Genomic DNA, 18603 nt, shown 5'->3' with positions numbered 1-18603 from the left:
GTTGTTGTCGATGTTGAAATGACACAGCTAGTGTACATACAGGGAAACATGTTGAAGCCAAATGAATTCAGGCAGCTAATGCCTAGCTTGCTACATGACATAATACATGGTTTCTCCAGACGTAAAACATCTGACTATATGAAACTTCCCCCCTATTGTTTATGGTTTAAAACAGATTTAAAACCTCCCTCTTTAGTGTTGCTATGTATAAAATAAAGCACAGATGTGATGTGTATACACGTCTAGCTAATTAGCATAACATCTAGCCAGGAGCTGACCATTGACTGCTCTTGTATAGGCTGGCTGGCTGTCGGAGGCTGTATGTTAATTTACACCATGAGACTAGACGATAATTCATCCCCAAATCACCAGACGGCTCCCCCCAAAAACATAAATCTAGAAATGGAGGCTATCTGTGGGAACCGAGGGCCCAAAGTCAACTCTACACATGAATCACATCACCCGAACAAAGACTTCTACACGTGGTTAGCCAATGTTAAAGCAATAGGAGAGGAAGATTCATCTGATTAGGACATTTCCACTGATCATTCTGCTGACGGAATGAGTAATATAGGTATGTGGATCGGTCCAGGGTGCCTGAAGTCATCTGGAATAGTCTACAGCTAACCTGTGACCCTAATGAGGAAAATCAGTATAGAAAAAGAACGGCCGGATGGTATCTTGTTTACTTTTGTCAATCAACTAATTGCTGTATTCTCTTCAATAATGTCTGGAAAAGACTAGCGTTAGTTTTAAGTCATGTCACTTGAGTCTATGTAGTCCAAGTCATGATGTTTGCAGGGTCCCACGAGCATGACAGGAAACAGAATTGATCAACATGCAAACAAAGCTATTATAGGCCCCTTGGGAGTCAGGCCCTAACAGGGGTCAGCAGTGTGGGGTCTTGTCTAGACGCTCTGCTTAGTTGGTTTCACACTCTCAATAAAACAGCTTGACCTGTGTCTGCTTTACCATGGAATGCAGGAATTGGAGAGATGGATGAGACAACTATAGAAGTTTGTCTTCCTGCAACAAAGTACTGAGAAGGTTTTGAAAGTATAGTAGGTTTAAGCAAGGACCATTTTTTTCTGTTCAAGTACATCAAAATGTGGCATAAGCGAGTCAACATGAGACTAACGTTATTAGTTGCTACCTTTCTGGGAGTTTTTCCTTGCCTCCATTGCCAAAGTGCTTGCTCATGTGGGGTTCGGTTGGTTTTCTTTAATATATGAGGAGTGTGTGTGAGACCCGCTCCATTGGCGGCGTGCCTTGAGAGAACGTCTGCTGTGAATTGGTGCTACGGAAATGAGATAGACTTGGCATTTTTCTAAGCTCAGTTTTTCACAGCAACTTTTGACTTGATACGTGAAACCTCATTTCCACTACGTGGTACGGTTTCATTTAGCACCGTGCACAAGTTATTCCATTACCAACCACTTTTTGGCACTCTTCCGTTGTGGTGCCAACTTATGTAAGTACCGAAACAGGTAGCCCATGTTGTTATTAGGATTAAACGGTGTCTTCGTCACACACCCGAGAACACACAGGCGACAGTGCGGCAAATACTGTATAACGCCTAGCGTTTTGTGAGGTCTGATTTTTTGAGAAGGCATTTTTGCGATGCAAATGTATTCATCTTTCCAACGCATATTGTTTCGAGAAGCCAAACTCTTAATTGTACCCAGCAACTAAACGGAACTACGTTCTTCATCACAGAAATCTGAGCAGAAGTGGACTTAGGAGACCAAGTGGGAGGTAAGTCGCCGTTAATGGACTACAATGCTGATGGGGATGTCATACGACTTCATGTCAAAACATCCGAACCATCCCTTTAAAACAGTCATAATTAATTTAATTAGCTGTCAACCAGCTTCTGGAACAGTTTTTTGTTGTTGTTTTTTTTTTTTTTTTTTTTTTACCTTGGAGCATGTAGTATCTGGTCAATAATAAAAAACTTCCTATGGTTATGCTGTTCCAAGCAATCCCTAATAAAGCGAATATCTAGTCATAAGCGATTAAAACCATCCATTGACAATACCAATATGCAGGAAGAAAACCACACCCCTACAAAACCCAAATTCAATCAATCCTCCCACTCACTCTCTTAGCTCGCGTCTTGGTGGATGTGTTGTCAGGCAGGGCGGTGCTGCAGGGCATGGTATAATTGAAAGGCTGAAGAAGAATACGGCTTGTTTAAACCAGGCAGCAGGCAGCGAGGCCATGATGGGGAAACAAAGCCAGAGCCTCAGGAGCGGGTGATGCGACATCACTAATGGTGGAGCAGAGAGGAACACTGTCTCTGTTTTGTTCCCCTTAGTCTTTATGATGAAGATACAGTTCAACAATCCAAATGTGAAGTTTGCACTGCTGAACTAAGTTGGTTCACCATCATCTAACAGCTGCTCTCCTGGGTGCTTGTGCCTTCTTCACCTTCCTAGCATTTTAAGACATTTATCATCCACCTATCTCATTTATTTTCAATACCGCATGTCATTGTGCTTTCTACGGAGTCGTGTACTGTTGAATAAAAGAAACCATATATGACTACTGGCGCCTTAATTGGAACCGATCATGATATGGTACAAAAATGTAATAGTGAAAAACAAATATTTATGATGAAACAAAATACAGCGATTTATAACATACGGAACTAGATTTGGTTGGTTCGGCTTTTGCGACCCAGCAATTTGCAAATTTTAGTAACACAGACTAAGTGAGGAAAAAGTAGTAGTAATAGTTAGGGTTGCCGCGGTATACATTCTAAATACAGTAGACGCCCCTACAACGTAAATAATCTGTTCCGAGAACGTTTACGGGTTTTTACGTTATACGAAGCGTAAAATACATGTAAATAGCCTAATCCATTCCAAGATCTTCCCAAACTCACCCCTTTGGCCCTTCAAAATATTCAAAGTCCACCAAATATGGTGGGAAAATATAAGAAAACGTTAGCATAAACATAGTAGAGTAACATTCCAATATAAAATAAGGTAATAAATAAGATTACTGTAAATGAATAAAACTGAAAAACAAAAACAATCAACTAGTTTAAGATTCAAGATTCAAGAGTTTTATTGTCATGTGCATTGTAAAACAGGCAGTTATACTATGCAATGAAATTCTTATTCTGTTCATTCTCCCAAGAAAAGAAGGAAAACACAAGAAAAAGAATAAGAACATAAGAAACATAAATACTAAGAAACATAAATAAAACACCAATAAATTAAGCAACAACAACAGAAGAGACATTAATACAAATAAATAAATAAATAAATAAATAAAGTGCTATGAGTGTGTGCGTGTGTTGCGTGCGGCGTGTGTGAGTGCTTCGTTGAGAAGCCTGATGGCCTGTGGGTAAAAGCTGTTTGCCAGCCTTGTGGTCCTGGACTTCAAACTCCTGTAGCGTCTGCCTGACGGTAGGAGTGTGAATAATGAGTGTTGTGGATGTGTGCTGTCCTTGATGAGGTTGTGTGTTCTGCGTAGGACTCTAGATTTATAAATGTCTTGCAGTGAGGGGAGGGCTGCCCCAAGAATGTTCTGTGAGGTCTTGATCACCCGCTGGAGTGCCTTCCTATCACGTGTTGTACAGTTACCGTACCAAACAGTGATGGAGGCGGTAAGGACACTTTCGATAGTGCATCTGTAGAAGCAACTCAGGATTGTGGTGGACATGCCAAATTTCCTCAGTCTTCTCAGGAAGTACAGTCTCCTTTGGGACTTCTTCATAATTTGTTGGGTGTTGTGAGACCAGGCGAGGTCCTCGCTGATGTGTGTGCCAAGGAACTTGAAGGTTTTCACCCTCTCCACCTCAGTCTCATCAATAAACAGGGGTCTATGCGGCTCCTTTTCCCTTGTTCTTGGGTCGATGATCATCTCTTTAGTCTTATCTTAGGGCGACTACGATGAGGAAGGGAGGTTGAAGGGAGAAGCCTGTCTCTCACACAAACTCACGTATGCTGTATAAGTCAGCCAATGAGATGAGAGCGTAGGCGGTGCCCCGATAATCAGCAAACGAGAGCGTGAAGCGTCAGAAGGCGTCACCAAGTGTGCTGTTAGTCATGGAAAATGTTTCCGTCTCTCTGTCGCGCAAGCTATTCAAATCGAAATTCTGAACTTGCACCGACTTGACGCTTTACGTTATATGGAATTTCTTACATAATACGATGCAAAAACTTTACATAAAATCTTTACATGAAATCTTTATGTTCTGTGGAATTTAAACTTTACATAAAATCTTTATGTTCAGTGGAATTTATGTAAAAGGTTTACGTTATGCGAAGTACTACTGTACATAAAACCGTGCTATTAGCCACGTCCTAAAATCCGCAACATTGCTGAATCATGTATTTAATTCTGTGCCATTCACAAGCCTGTGAGTAAGAAGTAGTTATTTATACCACAAACAGTAACAAAAGACATCACAATCAACCTACCAGCTCCGTCGTAAACGCGGGGAGGTTAACATTCCACATACCAGTCTTACTCACGCTGTCTTTAAAGAAAGAGCTAAAAAAACATCACACAGCAACGTAGTAGGTTGATAACAACAGACGAAACACTACCAACAAATAATGCTGAATAATCAACAGCTATCTGAGTCCTAAACACGCACTTAGCAGCCGTTTACAACAACAGAACAGCAAAGCACGCTGGGAAACAGGAAGTGTTGCTGTCAAAACCATATACAGAACATCGGCTGAGCCTTACGTCAACGTTGCCGCCATATTGGATGTGGCAAGGCTGCGCTGTAAGTAAATACAACGTATTTGATCTTATCAGATAGCTAAGATAAGAAGTTTATTGATCCCATAGAGGTAGTAATTCACACTGCATCAGCTGTAGAGCACAAAGTAGTGCCAAAATGTAATGCAATAATTTAATAATTGAATGCAATAAACTAAAGCATTTTAACACATTTTAACGCACATTATTATGCAAGTGTAAAAATAAATGAACTGCTGTACTAAACTAAAACTAAAATCAAGTACAACTACACCCCGTTTGATGCCATGTAACAGAATTTCCTGCTATTAAATACGTACAGTATATATCATACTGTACATGTAATCTATCATACAAGATGAAGATGGACCACAAATAGATTCATTTGCTGTATATGTAGTATTTGCATCCACCCCCCACTCTGATGTACACTGCAGGTATATGTGCACACATAGTGTATGCTTTGGCAAGTGATTGCTGGCTATACACATTGGAAAGGGTGCCAAAAAGTGATTGTGTTAAGGCAAAATTGAAAACCTATGATGTTCCACAACACCCTTCTATTTCACATCTTGGTTGCTTTTTTTCATCTGCCTATGTGAGTTTGACGTTATATACATTAAAATGACAGTACTGTATATACGTATATCTAGGTGGTATAAGCAAAAGCAGCTGTGAGTTCCCATACAGTAAATTACCAAGCATGACTGTCTTTTATTGACACACAAGGAATTTCCACCCACCAGTGGCAAGACAGCGGCTCATTTTAGCCAGCAATAGATATCAATGTACCCTATCAATAAAGCCATCAGGGAGGATGGTGGATATCGCAGGGAGGGAACGGGCTTATATTGTATATTGAAAGGGGATGGAGGCTGGCAATGAGAAAGGGCAGAGGTGGAAGAGTGGACAGTGAGATGGAGAAGGCTGCTTTCCGTGGTATCGTCCCTCCCGGAATAGCAGAACACTCTGTCAACATTCAACCCTTCAAAATCAATCACTCTCCACTGGGCACATAGGGAAACACATGCACATTCACACTCACACATGTACCAACACATGTTCACCGGAGCTATCACTGGAGCAGCTGGCAACATACTTCACATTGCATGACAACATCAGAGACACAGCTTCAGACAAACTGACTTTTTAATGAGAGTATGTTTATGATCAGCAAACGTGAGAAAAATGCTCACTTGTTGGCTCCGCTTTTGAGAGAAGAGGCGCTTAAACGGATGTGTTTTCGTGAAAACGTGAAGGAAAAACTTTCCCTCGTCATGGACACGAGCCTGCCCCGTGTATATGCCAAGCACTACACAGGGAACAGCTGTGTAAATTAGCAGGCTTCACTACACATCTTAAAATAAAGGCCAGAGATCTGCCAACTGTCCATCAGTCAGCTACAGACGCGGGTAAGTTTGATCATTTAGTTCTCCTTCAGTGAACAGGCTAACCTAGCATGATGTTAAAAGTTGTGCTCGAGTTGCTAACATTTGTGTCTTGTTCTGCCACGTCTTAATGTTACAATGACCGCGTTTACATGCAGTCAAATAACCCTATCATAACCGGAATATTAGCAATAATACGGTTGCGCACGGCCACGTAAACGGCAATAATCCTTTTGAAAAATCCAAATATTACCCCTGGGTTACTCCTTTTCTAACCTGAAAATGGGATCATGTATCAACAAATGTCAGACTATTCTTCTCACAGAGAGGAGGAATACGACCTGAAAAATGAAACTTAAAACATTTATACATGAGAGCAACGCTAAAAACCTTCAGCATTTCACGATGCGGAATCAATCAGTGAAAGAAAATACATTCCTGGGGATCATAATAGATGAAAAAATGAGCTGGAAATCTCATATCAAAAATATACAACAAAAGATGGCGAGAAATGCTTCAATATTGAATAAAGCAAAATTTGTTCTTGATCAAAAATCACTCCACGCTATTCTCTGGTATTACGTATAGAGTATTAAGTATAGAGAACATACAAACCCTTTATTTTTAAAATCACAGATATTAAAATTTGCTGATTTAGTAAATTTTCAAACTGCTAAAATAATGCATAAAGCTAACAATAACTTGTTACCCAAAAATGTCATCCAGTATTTCTCTATAAGAGAGGAGATTGAGCAGGGAACTCAAACAATGCACTAATGCACTTATTACGAACTCTTCATTTTTGTGAGTTCATTATCGGTATTCACCCATTATCAACTACAGTATGTTCTGTTACGTCTATTTCATACATATTATTCATTATGATTGTCATATCAAGGAGTTACAGTGACAAGAAATCTGACTACTATTTAACCACCTTATTACATTACCTTGTTATTTTCCTATGTATTCAACCAGAAGAGAGTACGTTTGGAATACAGGACGTGAACAAATGTATTGCAATTGATGTAAAGCGGATGGGGGCTAGGATTAAATAAGTTTTTCTCCTTTTGGATTTGTGGAACTATGAATTGTAATATGTGACGTATTCCGGTGTAACTTGTATGCATGTTCAAATAGATGAAACCATTATTTAGGCTAATGTTACGTATTTGTTCCCCAAGCATAAAAATGGCTAAGTGAACTAAAATACAAATATAAGGCATTCAAAAGACGCATTAAAAGACATTGACGTAGTATTACCAGGTGTCAGTGATGTTACTGTGATGTTCAGTGAGACACACAATCACCAGACTTGATCGCTGGAGCAACAGGCTTTTATAGCAGGTTTGAATTATCTCACAACAGGCACAATAGGCCCTAATAAAAATCCCTAATAAAAACATGCGGCCATAACCCACAGTGTGATGAAACTCAACTCTGAAACCCCAAAGCCCCAAAGTGTTATTTATGTATCAAATGGCTTATTTACTCTTATTATTTCTACTATATTGGGTGATATGAGTGTAAAGGTGACTATAGGAGTGTTAGTTCATCTGTAGAGAGCTCTAATAGTGTTAAAAAAAACATATTTAGAAGGTTGTAAACAGGTTTTCTATACTCGAACTACGAATTTATTTAATTTATAAATAAGGAATCCTACTTCATGGGAATTCACTTATCATGGTCTGGAACCAATTAATCATAATAAACGAGGGATTACTGCATATGTAAAACGTGGATAAAGTGTACGGCAGGGTCACCAACGTGGTGCCCGCGGGCACCAGGTAGCCCCCCCACGACCACATGAGGTGCCCGCGAGCCTGCTTTTCATTCAGGTTTTCAGTTAATAATGAAAGAACAGTAGAAAGAAATGCATTCTGAAATACAAAATGTGGGTTGTGGACACCAGCATTTTGTTAATGTTCTGGTAAAACAAGCATATTTGCTTTGTTTGGGTTTAAAATAAGCTCTGAAAACAAAAATGTTACAAAAATGAGTAGCTCTTGGCCATTTTCATTTTGTAAAAGTGGCTCTCACGAGGAAAAACGTTGGTGACCCCTGGTGTACGGTATGCTTGTTGGAGTCACACACTGTGTCGGAGACAGACGTGGACAAACAAGACTTTTTGAAGGGAAAGAAAATGGATATTCTTCAATGGCAAAGTCAGTGTAGAGCATGCATTTCGCTTACTGAGGACAAAAATGAACGCAGCAAGCAAGCAATAAGTGAAGGCATCTCCAGGGGGGAAACTCATGGCCATGTCAATGGGCTCCAGACTGCAGGCAGCCATTGACAACAATGGATTTTTCTCCCCTGAAAAGTGAGGCATTCTACATAAAATGGCTGTAATTACGATATGGTGTGTTTTTGTGAAACCTCTTTCATTTAAGCTGAAAGTCTCACATCAAGGCAAAGTGCCCAAATACCTCCGGGCCTAAATGTCTGAGGGCCATTATAGAAATCCCAACAACACACTAAATACATAACTAATGTATTGAGAGCAGGAAGCCATTCTTCTCTCTGTGAATGTAACACGTGCACGTCTCCATCTTGACCGCAGTTGGGATCATGGCGTGAATAGCTTGTGTTCATCCTTCCCCAACAAAGAAGACAGAACAAAACGTGTTATGTGTAGAGGTATATTCTAAGGTAAGGTACTGTGCTGTGTTGTGGAGAAAATAGAAGGACTAAAGGTATTTGAGTTTAGTTTTTATAAAATATATTAAGTCTTTGCTTTTTCCTCACCAGCAGTAGCCATCAAGGTCATGTTCCCTTGGTGGGAAAAACTCTTGAAAGTAGATTATAGTTTCTTTTTGGTTCGCATCAATGGTTGAAGTCTTGAATGTATCTTTTTCTTCACGGAAGTTATAAAGGACACATCTTTAAGTCAAAAAAAGTTTGGCTAAAGTTAAAAGTGCTTCATGAATGGCCTGCTTGCCATTGTGGTGGCTTGGGGATGCTGCTGGGGCAGTTGGGCTGTGCTGCGGGGTGGGCCGTGGTCTTGCTTGCGGGGGTCGTGGGCCTGTGTGGCGGACGGGAGGATGGGGGCGGTCGTCTTGGGGCCGGGTCTGTCGGGGTGCGGGGCTCTGCCGGGTGCTTGGGTGTTTGATGACGCCTGTTTTTGTGCTTCACTGGCGTGTTTCCCTTTCCCCTGTCTGGCCGCAGGCCGCAGGCCGCAGGTCGCGGGTGTCGTTTCTGTGGGTGGGCGGTGCGTGGTGGGTTTGGGGGTTGGAGGGTGCTCTGGCTGGTTGGCTGCTGGTTTCGCCTTCTGGGTTGCGGTGCTCTGCCGGGGCTGGACGCTCTGCCTCCCTGCGGCTTGCGGGCGCGGTGGTGCCTCCCCGTGAGGTTTGCTGCCCGGCGGGTGTTGGCCGGATCAGTGTGGTGTGTTACCTTGTGGGTTGCGCGTCCCTTCGCCTTCCCGCTTGCTCATTTGCTGGCTTTCCACCTCACCTGCTTCTTTATCTGCCTTGCTGGGGTCGTCCTGCCTTTGTGGTGGAGGGAGAGTGCTGGCCTGGTGTTCCCATGCTCCCTAGTGGTCCGCGTTCTCTGCAGCTCAGTATCTGGGCTGTGGGACTGCACTGCAAAAACTAAATTTCAAGAAAGTAAAAAAGTCCCATTTTAAGGAATCACTTCTTTTTTTTCTTAAAAAAAAATCTGTCACAATGTGCTAGTGACTACCATTTGTTGTGGTTGTCACTGCGTGGTACCTGCCTTCTTCTGGCTTGTTTTTCCTTTATGGTTGCAGTTACACCTTAAGCGGGCTGGAGGCGGGGACGCTGGGCACACCTGTGGCTAATTACCCAATACTCATTTAAGCAGACTACCCACAGCTGGCAGCCGCTGGTTCATTGTTTCGCCTCTGCTGGCAACACACCCGAGTGCTTCTGCTACCAGTCGTTGTTCCATGCCCATTTGGACCTGCCGCCTCCCTGCCGTCCAGCTAACTCCAGTGTTTGTACTTTTCTTCATGGTGTAACTTTCATTTGCCTTTTGTCTCTATTTTTGCCACAACACCATCGTTTTCTGTTTTTGGATCTACTCTCTCTTGCACTTTTTGTCATTAAAAATCCTGAATGACCACACGAACTCTAAGCCTCTGCATCTGGGGTCCTAACCACACCGAGAACCTGACAGAATGAACCAGCCAGCAATGGACCCCGCGGAGCCCGAGCCCATTAAATTGGCGCTGCGTCACCAGGCTCAACGCCTGGGCAGACAAGAGGAACAACTTAATGCTTTGGGTTCGTGCATTAAAAGCCTAGCTGACCAACAAGACGCTCGCATGCAGGCTCTGGAGACACAGCTCGGCGCGTTGGTCGCAACCCTACAGCAAGGTTCTTCCACCACCACACCACCCGCTAACCCGGAAATACCCACAGAACATTCGCCCTCGTCAGACGCCATCTTACCTGCGCTCGGCTCAGTGCTGTCCAAACCCGAGAGGTTCTCCGGCGAGTCCGGTGAGGTACACACCTTCCTCACTCAATGCGAGCTCCACTTCGAGCTGCAGGCGGCTGCCTTCCGCTCCGAGCGTGCACGGATCGCCTTCATCATTTCCCATCTGACTGGCAAAGCAGGGGAGTGGGCCACGGCGGAATGGAGCCGCCGATCTCCCACTTGCTCGTCCTATTCAGCCTTCACCGGGGCGATGGAACGGGCGTTCCAGCGGACTCCTCCCGGGCGCGACGCAGCACGCGCCCTACTGCGGATAAGTCAGGGACGCCGCAGCGCCATCGACTACGCCGTCGAGTTCCGCGCACTTGCGGCAAAAAGTGATTGGAACGCCACGGCCCTACTGGATGCATTTTTTACTGGCCTGGCTGATCCCATCAAGGACCAGATGATTCCGCTGGAGACCCCGGCAACCCTCGACGACCTCATCGCCTTGGCTGTCCGCATCGAAAAGCGCCTCAGCGACCGCCAGGCGGACCGGGGACGCGGCACCCCCGGCTACAGCCGCGGCGATTACAAGTTCCAACTGACACCGCCCCGGCCATCCGCCTACATGGAATCCACTCCTGCACCTCGGCTCGACGAACCTATGCAGCTGGGAGGGAGTCGTCTCACTCCTGCGGAGAGGAATCGCCGCAAGCTCCTCCGCTTGTGCATCTACTGCGGCCAGGCAGGTCATTCCCTCTCCAGCTGTCCGGTCCGTCCCGACAGCCCACGCACCCAAGCTGCACATCCACGCTCTCCAAGCGCGTCCGGAGACACGCCCCCCCGGATGACGTCAGCGCCTGACGCGGCTGGTAGACTACAACTCCCAGGTACTCTCTCCTGGTCTACCAAACAATTAGACATTAACCCTTTCATTGACTCAGGGGCAGATGACAATTTTATTGATGAGGGGTTTGTCAAACAACATGGTGTTCCCGTGGTAAAACTATCTGATACTAAAGTTGTGCGTTCCCTTGATGGGCGTCACCTTGCTACTATCACGCACCAAACCACTCCAATTCTTCTCCGCATTTCTGGTAACCACTCGGAGACCATGAGTTTCTTAGTCATTCCTTCCCGTTCAGCACCCATCGTATTAGGGCTTACCTGGTTGCTCAAACATAACCCCCACATTGACTGGGCTAAATCCACCATTATTAATTGGAGCGTTTTTTGTCACACACACTGTCTCAAATCAGCATGTCCACGAACTCCGCCCGCCCAGATAGAATTGCCGGAAAGAATTGATCTCACCTCGGTACCCTCAGTTTACCACGACCTCCGTGAAGCATTCAGTAAAGAAAAAGCCCAGTCACTTCCTCCTCACAGACCATATGATTGTGCCATTGAGCTACTTCCCGGTGCTACCCTCCCATCCGCACGGCTATTTAACATTTCCAAACCTGAAAGGGAAGCGTTGGAGCAATATATCGCCACGTCTCTCGCAGCTGGCCTCATTCGTCCTTCATCGTCCCCATTAGCTGCTGGGTTTTTTTTCGTGGACAAAAAAGATAAGTCCCTCCGCCCTTGTGTAGACTACCGGGCTCTCAATGATATTACAGTAAAGAATAAATACCCATTACCGCTCATGGATTCCGCATTTAACTCCCTCCATTCCGCCAAGATATTCACTAAGCTTGACCTTCGTTCTGCCTACCATCTAGTTCGTGTCCGAGAGGGTGATGAATGGAAGACCGCGTTCAATACCCCTCTCGGACACTTTGAATATCTAGTCATGCCTTTCGGACTCACCAATGCTCCAGCCGTGTTCCAAAGCTTCATAAATGACGTCCTGCGAGACATGCTCGGCCGCTTTATTTTCGTTTATTTGGACGATATTCTAATTTTTTCATCCTCACTCGAGGAACACACCCAGCACGTTCGTCTGGTCCTCCAAAGGCTACTTGAGAACAAATTATTTGTTAAGGCAGAGAAATGTTCTTTCCACTCGTCGTCCGTTTCCTTTCTGGGGTTCATTGTGGAACAAGGCCAAGTTAGTCCCGACCCAGCCAAGATCCAGGCTGTGGTCGACTGGCCCGTTCCGACATCAAGGAAGCTTCTTCAAAGGTTCCTAGGCTTTGCCAATTTCTATCGCCGATTTATTAGGAATTTTAGCCGGGTCGCAGAACCAATGACGAAGCTCACATCTGTTAAAGTTCCTTTTAGGTGGACCCCAGAGGCAGACGCAGCATTTAGTAAGCTAAAATCTTTATTCACCTCGGTTCCTGTGCTCATTCACCCTAACCCCTCCTCTCAATTCATTGTCGAGGTTGATGCGTCAGACACCGGCGTAGGGGCCGTCCTCTCCCAGCGCTCGAGCGACGACCAGAAGCTCCACCCCTGTGCCTTCTTCTCCCGCCGCCTGACCCCGGCCGAACGCAACTACGACATTGGCAACAGAGAATTATTGGCACTCATCCTGGCGTTGCAAGAGTGGAGGCACTGGCTCGAGGGTGCTGAACTCCCGTTCATTGTTCACACTGACCACAAAAACCTGTCATACCTCCGCTCCGCTCAGCGGCTCAATCCCCGACAAGCACGATGGGCCCTTTTCCTCACTCGATTCAATTTCACCCTGACCTACCGCCCGGGCTCCCAAAACACCAAGCCCGACGCCCTCTCCCGACTACACGCACCGGCCCCGGAGCAACCCCGCCAGGAATACATCGTCCCCCAGTCCCGGATCCTGGGTGCCCTTCAGTGGGATATCGAGCGGCGGGTGGCCAACGCTGCTGAAGAAATCTCCACCCCTGAAGGTTGTCCGGCGGCACGGCTGTTTGTCGTCCCGGGACTCCGCTCCGAGGTCCTCCGGTGGGCCCATGAGTCCAAGATAGCATGCCACCCCGGAGTCTCCCGCACCGCTTTCCTCCTGGCGCAACGGTTCTGGTGGCCGTCATTCCGAGCGGACGTCCAGAAGTTCGTGGCCGCCTGCCCAGTCTGCGCGCGGAACAAGCCATCTCATCTGGCTCCAGCGGGCTTCCTGCGACCGCTCCCCATCCCCTCCCGCCCATGGTCCCACATAGCACTGGACTTCGTGACAGGACTTCCACCATCTAACGGAAATACAGTCGACCTCACCATAGTGGATCGCTTTTCGAAAATGGCTCACTTTATAGCACTCCCGAAGCTCCCCTCGGCCCTGGAGACGGCAGACTTACTAGTCTCTCACGCCTTGAGACTGCATGGAATCCCCCTGGATGTGGTCTCAGACAGGGGACCACAATTTACGTCTGCTGTCTGGAAGGCGTTCTGCAAAGCCCTCGGAGCATCACCCAGTCTGTCCTCGGGCTATCATCCACAGAGCAACGGTCAAACCGAGAGAGCCAATCAGGACCTGGAGGCGGCCATCCGCTGTGTTTGCCATCAACAGCCCGCCTCCTGGTCCCTCAACCTGCCGTGGATCGAGTATGCTCGCAACACCTTGGTCTGCTCCGCCACGGGCCTGTCCCCGTTCCACGTCGCCTATGGTTACCAGCCTCCGGCATTCCCATCCCTGGAATCAGAGGTGACAGTCCCCTCCGTGGCCGCCCACCTACAACGGGCCCGCCGGGCCTGGCGCAACACACGGGCAGCCCTTGGTCGGACATCAGAGCGCAACCAACGCCTAGCCAACCGCCACCGCTCAGTCGCCCCTGATTACAAGCCAGGACAGAGGGTGTGGCTTTCTTCCCGTGATTTACCCCTCCATGTTGACTCAAAGAAGCTCCAGCCCAGATTCATCGGCCCTTACCCCGTGGATCGTGTCCTGAACCCCTCCGCTGTTCGACTCCGTCTGCCAGAGTCCCTCAGGATACATCCGGTTTTTCATGTTTCACTCCTTAAACCAGTTACCACCAGCAACCTCAGCCCTCCGGAGGTGCCTCCCCCTCCCCCCAGGATGATTGAAGGCCACCCAGCATTCACGGTCAAGGCCATTTTGGACGTGAGAAGAAGGGGCAGGGGATTCCAGTATTTGGTTGACTGGGAGGGGTACGGCCCCGAGGATCGTTCATGGATTTCCCGGTCCCTCATTCTCGACCCCACCCTCATTTCGGACTTTCACAAGCGTTTCCCAGAGAAGCCAGGTAAGCCGCCGGGTGGCGCCCATTAAGGGGGGGGGTACTGTCACAATGTGCTAGTGACTACCATTTGTTGTGGTTGTCACTGCGTGGTACCTGCCTTCTTCTGGCTTGTTTTTCCTTTATGGTTGCAGTTACACCTTAAGCGGGCTGGAGGCGGGGACGCTGGGCACACCTGTGGCTAATTACCCAATACTCATTTAAGCAGACTACCCACAGCTGGCAGCCGCTGGTTCATTGTTTCGCCTCTGCTGGCAACACACCCGAGTGCTTCTGCTACCAGTCGTTGTTCCATGCCCATTTGGACCTGCCGCCTCCCTGCCGTCCAGCTAACTCCAGTGTTTGTACTTTTCTTCATGGTGTAACTTTCATTTGCCTTTTGTCTCTATTTTTGCCACAACACCATCGTTTTCTGTTTTTGGATCTACTCTCTCTTGCACTTTTTGTCATTAAAAATCCTGAATGACCACACGAACTCTAAGCCTCTGCATCTGGGGTCCTAACCACACCGAGAACCTGACAAAATCTTGTCTATCAATTTTCACTTGAGAAAAATAATACAGTATATTTAAAGACAAATCTTTGTGTTTTTGTTAGTTATTAGTATCACTTTCTGCTGGGTTTTTGTTTATTTTATTTCTGCATTGAGCCAGTTCCACAGATGGCCCCCCTTGCGCCACACTTTGGACATCCATGCGTGTTTTACCTGGAAGGAGAGCGTGTCCAAGTTCTGCCTTGTTGGTGGTGTTGGCCAGGGGCTGGGTTGCATTATGGAGATGTTTATTTTTTTTCTTACAGCTTTCAGACATGCATTGCAGTACAGAGGTGAAGCTCACTCCCACGCACCTGCCCGGTGGATGCTTTAATTAATTACAGAATAACTATATGATGTAAGAAACACTTCAATGTGCACCCTTTCTTGCTAAACATAGCGACCATGTTGCTAAATTGTCAACAGGGATCTTTTCCATTTATGAGGTGTGCTACAAAGCAGATGACCGTGAGTGCTTGAATGCTGGCACTTAGCAAAATGTAATGACAGTCACTGGAAGCGCTCGGTGATTAAGGGTGCAGACAAGTCCAAGCATCTACATGGGTAGATCTGACAAACCTTAAAGTTGAGCTAATGTAGAATTACTACAGCTTCTGCTTGGGCATCAACAAGTAGCAAGCAGCTGTTTAAACTCAGATGGAAAAAAACAGCCACACGTCACTCGCTGATGCTGTAAACGCCAAGGATGTGCACTTCCAATTATGCTTCCATATGACTGCATTATCATTCATAGTAGCGATGCCATAGTTCAATTTGATTGGCTTCTGGAGGCCCTGTTCTTACGATAAAGCTTTTCTCCAAACGAGAAACCTCGTCACGTTTTGTCGTCACCCCTTGTATGCATAGTGTTATACTTAATAACACTAATATCTAATAGATTTTTACCCATTATCCTTCCCATCAGATTGTTGTAGATACAACATTGATGCTTGTCTGACATATTTGGACACCCTTGGGACACCTTCTGTGGATTATTCCGCTTCTTTTTCCTGTTACCTGCAAATGTGACTGCTGGCTCGAGGGCATCCTTTGTCTCATCACAAAAGCCGCCAAACATCATTGGACACTGTGGGAACACCACACCATCTCACCTGTCATGCCACTGACAACTTGCTGCAAACATGTGGTGTAAAAAATGCGTACAGCTTTCGGCAGCGGAATCAGCTTGGCCACCGATATGCTTGTTTGTGTGATCATGGCTACATACCTGTGTATGTGTGTGTGTGTGTGTGTGTGCGTGCGTGCGCAGAGGAGGGCTATAGGTGGAGGCCATCTTTCATCCCATATTCCACACAATATGATGATACAGGCCCAATTAAGGGATGGTGCTGTGTGAAAAATGTGATGACAGGGCAAGCGGAAGACAAGAGCGTCTGATGTGACATGTGAGAGGAAGACAAGCGAGGGAGAGAAAGGTGTGGGGGGGCAACAGTTGTTGAAAAAGAAGGGTGGAGTAATGTCGCTAAAGGAAATGAAGACGGTGCTAAGAAGGAGAAGAATAGTGAGAATGAATGTTAAGTAGAGAGCTACAGGGAGAGTAATATGGCTGGGAAAAGGAGAAAGGAAATGAAGAGGCACATGAAGATGAATGGAGAGAAGATCAGGAGAAATTATACATCTTTCTCACAAGAAACAATTTCTCAAACCTACTTTTGATGGTCTTAGATTGAATTGTGTCATATTTTTCTTTTCCCCCGCCCAAAAACATGAAGCAAACGCAATGAAATATATATGCATCTGATTGGCAACACCAGAGGAAAAGATTCAGATGGTGTTGCTCATATTGCACATACAGGTACATTTGATTTACAAGGCAAGGGATTTATTGTGCACAAGCAGGATTTCCTTCTTTTTTCAGGATACAACTCAAACTGTGTCGGGAGCATCATTTTGATGCGGATGCTTTGATCAAGCTGCCAGCTTTTATCAGCAGGCATGCTCCTGTCATCAGCAAACAGGACCCAATTATGTCAAGCTCATTGTTCTTTACCAGCAACCAAACAAGAAAATAACTCACACCAAACATCTCTAGTCTTAAAATATTTTATTTACCTGTCAAAAGGCACAACCAGATGCATTTACAAGGGAAATAAAAACAGATTCTCATCAGCTACAGGCTTGCAATATGTTGTTCAATCACTATAACAAGCTGATGTGAAAACAAAATGATTTGGCAGGTCTTGGAAGGATCCACTCTCCTAGGTGTTGAGCAGCAGGGACATCCCTAAAATGAGAAAAAAAAATACAAAATTAAAAGAAATTCTATGTAACTCAGTTTAAGTCATTCATTCATGTCATTCATGTTCTGCCACTTCTGTTCAGGTTCACAGGTGAACTGGAGCCTATCCCAGCTGACTCTGGGTGAGAGGCATGGTCTACCCTGGACTGGTCTCCATGGACTGGTCACCAGTCAATCACAGGACACATACTGTATATAACCATTCACACCTATGGACAATTTAGTCTCCAGTTAACCTAACATGCATGTTTTTGTTATATTATGTATTATAATTAAACAGGTAATTGTGTTGACTTTGAAAATATTTTTCAAAACAGGAAGGTGTTCATGTTGATCTCACTACCACATCATGTCTTTGTAAGCAATCATGTTAATGTATTATTTTTATTCATAATTTGTATGTATTTATATGCATTTTCAATTGTTTTCTGCATGTAAAACTATAACAACAGTTTTGGCTTTCTGGCACAGATTAATTGGATTTATATTATTTGTTATGGGAAAAATGTATTTGGTTAGAGTACATTTTGGTTAGAGTTGAACCTTCTGAAACAGATTAATGATGCTAGCCAAGGTTCCACTATACTGTAAGCCGTACCGACTAAATTTAGAGGGAAGCTACACCGGTGTATAAGCCATTGTCATTCTGTTCACTGTCATAGTTCATAATTTCATTACTACCATTACTACTAATATGTATGACGATCTCAGTGCAGTATTTTCATTGTGGTTGTTGATATTATTTTGTCCTTTCCGCCATGGTCTTTATAGCTGTCACAGACGTTTTCTGATGTAGTCCTGTCTGTTTCTGTTGCAATTGTTGTTTTTGCTGTTTTCCTTGTCTCTCTCTTTATTGTCCCCTCTTGCCCCCACACTCCCCCCCCGTTTTTCTTTCTCTTCTTCTCTGTACCCTCCTGCTCCGGTCCGTATGCTCTAAATTTGCATAACAACAAAACATTAAAGTCAAATAATTCTGTATAACAGGGGAAGTGTATCTCACACTTTTCCCTGGAAGAGCAAATCTGTTTAGCACGTAAAGGCATTTAGATCAACAATACTATCTGCCCTAATGGCTGTACAGGACAAAAAAAAAATCTGACGTATCCCTTTAAGTTGCTGTGTGATGAGTTTAGTGTTATTTGTAAGATGACACTGAGAGTCAGGCTGTTATATTGTTACACTGTCATACACTGTATAATGACC

At 45.2% G+C, this 18603-nt stretch overlaps 1 long non-coding RNA gene across 1 annotated transcript in view; it reads right to left on the bottom strand.

Annotated features, from left to right (window-relative positions):
• Positions 1 to 15955: 15955 nt before the first annotated feature.
• Positions 15956 to 18603, bottom strand: part of LOC129180379 (uncharacterized) — a 40914-nt gene continuing 38266 nt past the window's right edge. Inside the window, exon 4 of the long non-coding RNA XR_008570145.1 lies at positions 15956 to 17385. This is a non-coding gene — a long non-coding RNA (uncharacterized LOC129180379). The remainder of the gene's footprint in view (positions 17386 to 18603) is intronic.

This window comes from Dunckerocampus dactyliophorus, chromosome 4 (assembly GCF_027744805.1).
Source record: "Dunckerocampus dactyliophorus isolate RoL2022-P2 chromosome 4, RoL_Ddac_1.1, whole genome shotgun sequence".
Taxonomy (NCBI): Eukaryota; Metazoa; Chordata; class Actinopteri; order Syngnathiformes; family Syngnathidae; genus Dunckerocampus; species Dunckerocampus dactyliophorus.
Note: the sequence above shows the minus strand (reverse complement) of the source record. Positions and strands in the feature narration are given on the sequence as shown.